The sequence below is a fragment of the Pinus tabuliformis genome, chromosome 9 (genome assembly GCF_031772625.1).
Source record: "Pinus tabuliformis cultivar Carrire ecotype Pingquan chromosome 9, CPIR1, whole genome shotgun sequence".
NCBI lineage: Eukaryota > Viridiplantae > Streptophyta > Pinopsida > Pinales > Pinaceae > Pinus > Pinus tabuliformis.
This window is the reverse complement of record NC_142307.1, coordinates 1,279,903,445-1,279,913,722: the sequence shown is the minus strand read 5'-3', so window position 1 is coordinate 1,279,913,722 and position 10,278 is coordinate 1,279,903,445.

Here is a 10,278-nt window from a genome sequence, read left to right as displayed (position 1 = left end):
GTTTGGTTTGCTGCCTTTGAAACCAACCCGAACATAATCTACACTGCCCCTCCTTGAATTATGTGTCCTTCTGTCAAGGATTGTATCTTCTCTCAGCTCATCTAAGAATTCTGGCGAGAAATCTTCTATAGATGGCAGCTGAATAGCACTTTCATGATCAGCAATCAAAGGAGGTTCATACAAACGTAAGTTCTCCACATTGACAACAGAATACATTTGCATGTAGGAAGGAAAATCTAATTGAAAAGCATTATTTCCAACCTTCTTGAGGATTTTGAATGGACCATAACGAATAGGCTTCAACTTTTTACCTTCTCCTTGCATCTTTTCCTTACTAATGTACAGCCATACCTCATCCCCTTCTTGAAACTTGTGATCGACTCTATGCTTGTCGTGTCTTTCCTTGTACTTGCCTTGACTCTTCTCAAGCTGTTCTTGAATTTGCTGATGTATTTGCTGAATTCTTTCAATGAATGAACGAGCTTTGTCAATATCACTATGTCCCTCAATGGCGACATCTTTCTCAAGAATGAAATCAAGAGGTGATTTTGGCAAGTAACCAAAACAAGCTTCAAACTGTGAGGTGTTTGTGGAAGAGTGCTTGGCACAATTGTAAGCATGTTGTATGTAGTGCAAATGTTCATCCCAAAGCTTGGGATGCTTGCTGCAATAACCTCTCAAGAGGTGCACAATGGTTCTGTTCACAACTTCTGTTTGTCCATCTGTTTGCGGATGGAAAGCAGTACTTTTCTTTAACTTTGTGTCCATCATCTCCCATAGGTTGGAGCAAAAATTCCCCACAAATCTGGAATCCCTGTCACTAATAATGGAAGTAGGCAAACCAAAGTGAATCCATACATGATGAAAAAATAATTCAGCAGTTTGTTTAGCAGTTATAGTTTTCTTACAAGGCATAAGTATACACATTTTGCTGAAACGATCAACTACTACATATAAATAATCATGCTGCTTTCTAGATTTTGGCAAACCTCCTACAAAATCCATAGAGATGCTCTCCCATGGTCTAGAAGGTACCGGCAAAGGAGTATACAAGCCAAGCTTCCTATTACTAGGCTTGCTTGTAGCACATAATGAACAACCTCTTATGAACCTTGAAACAGAATCTACCATGCGAGGCCAATAGCAATACCTCTGTAGATGTGCAACTGTTTTGCTTACCCCAAAATGGCCAGCAATAAGAGAAGAATGAGCTTCTCTTATGACATTTATTCTCTCCCCCTGTGGTATACACAACTTTCCCAAATGAAACAACAAATTGTTATGCATGTGATAGTCATTTTCCTCTACATGATTCCCTTTACTCAAGTTAGCATACACATCTTTAAAGTCATCATCAGATGCATATTGTTCTATGTAACTATCATGTACAATGGAATCATTCTTAAGTAAAGTAATAGCACCAATAATAGGCCTTGAAAGCATATCAGCAACCTTATTCAAAGTACCTTTCTTGTACCTTATTACCAAATGGAACTGTTGCAAGAAGCCCATCCATCTGAAGTGTCGTGACTGTTGTAACTTGCTTTGTGATTGCAAGTACTGTAAGGGCTGATGGTCGGTATGTATAACAGTTTCTTTGCCCATCAAATAGTGTTTCCACTTTTTGACGCTTTGTACCAATGCATACAACTCCTTATCATATGTAGGATAATTTACAACAGCACCATTAAAAGTTTCGGAATGAAAAGCAATAGGCTTACCATGCTGTAGAAGAACTGCACCCATGGCATAATCACTAGCATCAGTTTGTATCTCAAATGGTTGTCTCAAATCCAGTAATGCAAGGACTGGAGCTGAACTAATCTTCTCTTTCAAAGATTCGAAAGCTTTTTGCTGCTTGCCTCCCCATTGGAAAGCATGCTTCACACTTGTCACTGCATGCATAGGAGCTGCTATAGAAGAGAAGTTAGAGATGAACTTCCTCCAATATTGAGCTGCACCCAAAAAAATTCTTACCTCTGTTATGGATTTGGGAGTAGGCCAATTCACAATAGCCTCTATTTTAGCAGGATCTATTCTCAAAGCACCTCCTCCTACTATGTGTCCCAAATAAACCAAAGAAGTCTTTCCAAATTCACACTTTGACATTTTAAGAAATAACTGATTCTTCTTCAAAACATCAAGTACTTTCCTAACATGCATGACATGATCTTCTCTAGACTTGCTGAAAATTAAGATGTCATCTAAGTAGACAATAACGAAATCATCAAGAAAAGGACACAAGACATCATCCATTACCCGCATGAAAGTTGCAGGTGCATTGCACAAACCAAACAACATCACAAGCCACTCAAAGAGTCCTTGTTTGGTTTTAAAGGCTGTCTTCCAAATGTCACTTTCTTCAATTCTTACTTGATGATATCCACTGCGCAAGTCTAGCTTAGTGAAATATCGAGCATCTTTAAGCTAGTCTAGCAAATCATCTATCCTTGGGAGTGGGTAACGATTCTTTACCGTTATCTTGTTCAAGGCCCTGAAATCAACACACATACGCCAAGTGCCATCTTTCTTTGGAATCAATACAATCGGTGACCCACATGGCGAAGTACTTGGCCTTATGAAACCCTTGTCCAACAAGTCCTTGATTTGCTTCTTTATTTCAGCATTCTCCATAATAGACATGCGGTACATGCCTATGTTTGGAAGAGGACAATCTGGATGCAAATGGATTTCATGTTGAATCTCCCTCTTAGGAGGCAAACCTGTTGGCTCGTGAAACATCTCATGATATGCATCAACTACATCATACAGTTTTGACTTAAGTTTTGGATCACAATTGTCAAATGACTCATGATTCACATCAACCTTGGACTTAATCATAAGAAGAACAAAATTCTTACTTGAATTGACCAGCCTTTTTACGTCTCCTGCATTCACCATCGCTACATTTGTCTTCTTGCGATGAGATCTAACAATGAACTCCTTGCCATCTTTGAAAAGATGATATTTGTTTTCATGGCGATGAAAGATAGCTTTCCTGTCAAACAAGTAAGGACTTCCCAAAACAATTCCTGCTATATCAAAAGGTACCACATCAAGTTCAACCGTGTCAATAAAATGTGCAGTAATTGCAAAGCGCAATGTGCACTTTCTTGAAACTTGTAAATTTGCATCCTTGCAAATCCATCCAAGTGGATATGGCTTCGGATGTGGAACGGTCTCAAGTTTAAGCTGCTTGACCAAGTCCTCTGATATAAGGTTTGCTTGTGACCCACTATCAAAAAGTGTGTCAATTTTAGTATGTTTTGAAATCACCCTCACATGAAACAGTTCAATTCTTTCTTCCTCATTAGGAGCTTGTACATGGAAGTTTGAGGTACTAGTGTTGGCTTGAGTTTCAATTTCTTTTCCCTTCAAGTTTTTCAAACCCATGGCTGCAATTTTGGTTTCATCACCTGAATCATCCCCTAAATCTTGTGGTGTAGATGTAGTAGCAGTAGTTTTCTATTTCCCTTTGGATTTGTTAAATTGAGGTCTTTTTTCAGGATGTAATTTCCAACAATTTTTCTCCTCATGGCCTGGTTTAGAACAGTGTTTACAGATCACTTTCTCACTCTCCTGTTTGACAGATGCATTCTTTTTTCCCTTTCCCTTGGAGGTTTTTTCTTTGTTTTTCCCCTTGGGGGGCTTGTTTCTACCCTCTTCAAATGTGTTTTTCCCCTTGCCTCTAAATGGGTAGCTTGGACACAAACCTCGTCCAGGCTAGTAGGGTTAAACATCAAGATGGTGTGTCTAAGGTAGCTATGCAAGCCACCAATGTATTTCAGCAAGGTTTCCTGGGTCTGTAAATCTACCCCTAACAAGAGAGCTCTTCTCCTGAATTCTTGGGTGTAGTCTTGGACACTCTGACCCTTAAGTTGTCTGGAATTTTGCCAGTTCATAATGGCTTTCTGCATGTGAGCAAGAGGATAAAACTGTTTTCTAATGGCTAACATAAATTCAGGCCATGTTAAGGTAACCTTACCAAATTTCTTGATCTCCTCTTTAGTCTTGGCCTCCCACCAGACCAATGCTGCTCCATCCTTTCTCAAAGAAGCCAACTGAATCTTTTTGGCATCATCATGCATATTCTGGATCCTCAAGTAAACTTCCAACTGCCTAATCCAGTTGTCAAGCTTTTCTGCATTCACTTCACCATTAAACATAGGTATCGAATTTTACATCAAGCTTCAAAAAAGGACTTTTTCTAGAGGATCTATGCTTATGCACAAAAGAAGAAGACGAGGATGAAGAGGAAGAAGGTGAAGATGGGGGTGGTGGATCACCATTTCCTCCATGTCCTTTCTTGGAATGATCATCATCCTTCTTACCTCCTAAAGAGCCCTCTCCTTCATGTGGATGTTTGGACCCTTCTCCAGCCAATTTCTCATTTCTTTCTTGGTACAATATCCTCACCATTTCAGTGAGGTCCAAGAAAGCCTTTCTGAAGACTCTTTCTTCTTCTTTTGGATCCATGTCTGCAGGAATTTCTCCTTCATGTGCAGACATTCTTGAAGCTTCTGCTGAGACTCTTGAGGGTGAAATTGAAGGTGGAGGTGATGGCTCTCTGGCCTTCCTTGACTGAGGATTCTCTCGTTCTCTAGTCAACTGTCCTTCCCCTCTTTTAAGTTTCAACCTGGTAAGCATCAATACTTGCAAGACAGTTAGAAGATCTTTGCACAAAAACAATCAAAAGACAACTACACCAGAGATTGACTAAAAGAGCATTTATCTACTTTGCAATTGTATAACAAGAGAATTTCGAAGGCTTCCTGGCTTGTTTCCGGCTCTGTCTATAGTTTATTTGACTGCTTTTGATACAAAGAAACAACAACATAGCTCTGATACCAACTTGATATGAATTTGAAACTACTTTTAAATGGTTTGCAAGGTATTCAATTCAGATATATACATGTTTAAAAGATGTCCATGTCTTGCAGAAAGAAAACAAATGAAATTTTCAGCTGTTCATGACCCATTTAAGTATAGCAGATTTATTTCCTTTTACTGTTTAACACACTAAAACAAATTTGTTCTGCAAAATAAATCAACCACAGATGCAAAAGAAGTTGATAAAGCAGTTCACCCCTCCTGGGCTACGTCTGCTGGGTCCAAGGCTCCCAAATGGGCCTGTCCTTGTTTTAATTAAATGCTCAAATTGAATATACAGCTGAATAGAAGCATCTATAGGTGGAATAGATGGTAAAAATGGATTCAGAACACTTGAATCCTTCAGGATTGACTACTGGTTCACCTCAAATGGATACCTGCAACCCTATACAGTTCTCCCAATACTGGGCCCTAGTGGCTCCTAGAACTTCCACGGCTCCAAAACCTCTACAAATGACCTCAGATGGCTGTAAGACCTGCACCAATGGCTTCAGAAGGTCGAAGATACCCAAAATCAAAAACAAATTCGTCCAAAACTGCCTTTCCTATCCAAAGTTATGGCCCATTAAAGATTTCCTCCAGTTTTGCCTAAAAAAACTCCAACTAACTGTAGTTACGGCCAAATAGGCCCGCCAAATATGAAGCGGCCGCCAAACACTCCGCCATAATGACCATGACTGCCAGCTAACTGTTAGTGTCTTTCAATGCGCATGTGAACGTTCCCGGCGGTTTTGGGTTTACCTCGGATTGCGCGCTGACTGTTTAATTGTGCTGGCGGTTGGGGCTTAAGCCCTAGGTTCTGGGCCCGAGGTCGCATGGTATGGGGGCTGGCCCCCTTTGGTACCCACCCATTCAAAGTTCAACGTTCAAATGAAGTTGCCTACGCCAATATATCAAGTCCGACCCATGTGGCATGTTGGTAAGGCATAGCGTTTGGAGACAACAGGTCTTAGGTTCAAACCACACCGCCACCAAAATTTTAAACAAAGCACATACAACCTGCTGATGTCACCATGGACACGTGGCAGCCTCCGGGCCTGCCACGTGGCATCCTCCGATTGGTTGCCCGAAACCAACGCCCATACATATGCTGACGTTACCATGGACATGTGGCAGCCTCCAGGCCTGCCACGTGGCAGCCTGCCATTCGCTACCCGAAAAAGAATATTCTCTAGAATATTCCGAAAATATTCAATTTTATTTTTTTTTGAAAAAATTCAAAATTTCAATGTTATTGAGAAATTCTTCTTTTTGCAATAACTTTCTCATACGGAGACCGTTTTTCGAACCGTTTGTAGCACTGGAATCAGGAGGATGAGCACTTTCTAGTCGTTCAACTTTCAACCAGTTCTAAGCATTTTAAATTTTGAGAATTTTACGACACTTAGGACATGAGCACCCGATCAACCTCCTCCTAATATGGGTGGGCAATAGTTGTTGGGAATTTTCTGCTAAATTCCAAAACAAAATAATGAACAAAGAATGATACTCTGTTTTTAACACACAGGATCTTAGCACAGGGAAGCTAAAAAAATTGTTTTGCTGAGGACAGAGTTTCAGCAATAGAGTTTTGTCAACTGAGTTTCAGCAACGGTGTTTCAGCAACACTCTGTTTTGACGCCGAGAAACTATTTTCTGAATACGGTGTTTCAGCAACACAAAAAAAAAACTTGTATTCATTAACATGACTGTTATTACAAAATGAGACTTCCTCTCACAGAGGGATTACAACATGCCTGCTTCAGAGGCAGCTCCAAAAATATTACTCTGTCTCTGCTTGTAAATTGATACTGCTATGTCTGCACTTCTGTGCATTACAAAAAGAAAAATACTCTGTCTCTATTTTGAAATTTTACACTGCTGTGTGTAAAAATCTCTTTATTCGCGCTGCTCTTCACAATGGTGCTCAGGCTGTAATATCTCTGCACTGTTGTGCATTACAAACTCTGTCTTCTCCTGAAAAACATTACACTGTTGTGTGTAAAACTTTCAATACATGTGCGTTGCTGCGTCTCACATCACCTCTCTATCACTGCACTGCTGTGCATAAAACAACTTCTTACATTACTCTCGCGCTACTGCACATTACATTTCATGTTCTCTCAACAAAACAAAATTACCCTCACGTTGCTGCGCATCACTTTCACATTCAACAACAAAAAACGAACTTCACGTTGCTGCGTGCTTTCCTTACATATGCAATTCTACGCTGCTATGTATTCTTTGCATTACATCCACACTGCTGTGTGTATTACATTCAACCTGTTGGAAGAATTCTCCTTACATTCGCTGCGGCGAGTTTCTCTTTTCATTACATTCACAAAAACTGGACATTCACGCTCTGCTGCGTTTTGCCCTCTTTTTCATTTGCGCTCAGCTGCGCTTCACTTACATTTCTCAACGGACAACAACAAACATTATATTCAACAACACAACAGAAAACTACTTAAAATTTTTATGACAAGACTAGAAATTAAAACAAGGTATGGAGCGGCAGACAAATAAGTTTAATTCCTGAAATTTCTGGATGTTGCGGTACATTCCCCATGTCCGCAATAAAACCTGGTGTTTACTATTTTTACCAACGTTTACCAATCACATTAAATTCATTAATGTTTCACTGACAAAACCGGCGGTCAAAATCAAAACTTTCACTTCACGTCAAGTTCATTTGCTGCAGGCCTGTACACAACCGTTGATCTCATCGGACGGTTGACAAACCATATCGCACGGCTCTATCTGTTGAAGTTTACGCTCCGGGAAAAAAAAATGCTTTGGCAAAACTGCTGTCCACGTGTCTGTTGTTGGATGTTATCGCTACTATTTGAGGAAAAAACCATCTTTCAGCAAAAGCGGTGCGGGGAGGGTGTACTGGCGGTTTTGCAGCTGCACGGCAGTTGAAATTAATATTCCAACACTCCCCTTTAATTTCAACTGCTGGGTTATCAGTCATACCCAGACATTTCATAAAAAATTCAAAACTTTTATGTCCCAATGGTTTGGTCAGACTATTAGCAACCTGCTCCTTCTCTGCTCTTATGACAGATTTAATTCCATATCTCTCCCCTATAAGAAGATCCATATGATAGAGTTCTACCAGGGTCTTCATCAAATCTTCAATTTCTTCCTCTGTCATATTGACAAGGGTGTTGGCAGTGAAGTCCATCTCGGCCATCTTGGCAAGAGTTACGTATCAAACTCCATACTCTTTAAATAGATCTTCAAGGAACTTCAATTCCTTTCTCCCATTCATGGGTTCTATCCATTTCCTATCCTTAATTGCTTCCTCAAAATGAACAGGGTCATCAACATGACAATATAAAGCAAACAAAGAGTTCATACCTTCATTTGTTGCCTCTTGTTTATTTCTCCTCAAGGGTGTCTCTTGTTGCCCTTATGTTGGTGCTGCTGTTTGGGGATGTATTTCAGCCATCTCCTCATCATCTTCATCATGTGACAAAGAGTTTTTAACATTCACTGTTTTCTCTATGCTTCCATCCCAAGCTTCCTCCTCAATGAACTGTGGTTTTGCTGTCTTCACTTTCTCCATGCTTTGATAGGCTATCTTGAGAGTTTGCCATGCTTCTTTGGATGTCTTGGCAGCTGCTATCCTTTCAAACACACTCTCATCCACTGCTAGATACAAGAAGTAGAGGGCTTTACAACCCTTCTTCTTATTGCTCTTCAACAAACAATGTAAACTTTGAAACAGGAACTGATACTGTTACCCGTTTTGTAGAGGTGGCAAAAAAATGACCCGATTTTCAAAAGTGTTGATGCAGAATACACATGTTTTTTTAAGAACATGGTTTTTGGAACTTTAATTTTTTTCATGTGCATTAAGTTTTAGAATGGTAGTGAATGGTAGTGATTTTCATCCTGATTTTAAAAAGTGAGTATTCTGCATCACACCCTTTTTTTAAAAGACCTATTTTTTGACTTTAAATTTTCTAGTGTGTGAAATGTAAAAAATTATTTTCTAAATTTGATAGTTTTTGAAGTCGTCATTGTATTCATATTTTCTTGTTCTCTATCTTAATTTTTTTTTTTTTTAGTGGGGTTTTTATTGTTTTGCGTTTTTAAATTAGAAAGTCGATAGTTTGAATTTTAGATAATCTACATATTTAGACATCCTTAATTAATTTTTCAATCCACATGAAATAATTGTTTCTAAAAAACAACATTTTTTAACAATGGACATAAAAAATAACCATTTTTAACATAAATATAACAAAAAAACTAAACGTTTTGATAATTTTTTGCTAGAATTAACATGTCAAAATCACAATTTTTATACAAAAATATTAACTAAAAATGGTCAAATAATAGTTTTTTTTATGAATTTCATGTCAAAAAGATAATAATAACTACTTTTTTTTTTTAAATAATGATTAACTTAAAAATCAATGCAAAAATCACATATTACCAATATTGAACGTATAACAACCCTAATTGAGTGTTTATTCTTCTCATAAAATGTCAAAATCAAAACATTGCAAAGCTTGAGTTACAAGCATAACTTAAATTTAATCAAGAATGTCACGTAATCCAAACTCTTCGTCCTCTAGAGTTTCATAATTGTCCTCTTCCACAATATTTTCTGTTTCATTTTGCTCATTTTCCTCTTTTAATGGGTCTTTCATGTCTGCAAATCCCCCAATATATGTCTTTCCATACATTCCATGTAATGGTGGTTGGGGTTCCTTTGCCTTTTTTGCCACACATGATTCACTAAAGTCCCCTTTCTTCAACCCAATTTCTTGCATTGCATCTGGAAGAAATTGAAGAGCATTAATTCTTTGCTGAATGAAATTGCATTGTAATGGATATTTCTCAATTGCAATGCAATTTCTTCCTTTTTGAAGGCAGCATGCTAGTGTTGTACCTAATTATCAAGCACAAAAAAATAATGAAGTAAATTAGTACAATGACATATTAATTAAAAAAAAGAACATATTGAAATTCAATTCCATGTGGCAAAACGTACCTGAGCCACCCCCCCCCTGGCCACCCCCGCCCGGGCCGCCCCACCTCCCTCCCCCTCCCTCCCCCAGCCGGGCAGGCCCCCCCCCCCACCCGGGTCGCACCCGCCCCCCCCCACCCGGGTCGCCCCGCCCAACCCCCCTACCCCTCCCCCTCCCCGGCCCCCCCCCCCCCCCCCCCCCGCCCGGGCCGCCCCACCCCCCTCCCCCTCCCCCTCCCCCTCCCTCCCCCGGTCGGCCCCCCCCCACCCGGGCCGCCCCACCCCCTCCCCCTCCCTCCCCCGCCCGGGCCGCCCCCTACCCACACCCGACCACCCCCCACCCCCCCCCCCGCCCGGGCCGCCCCACCCTCCTCCCCCTCCCTCCCCCGCCCGGGCCGCCCCCTACCCCCCCCCCCCCCCCCACC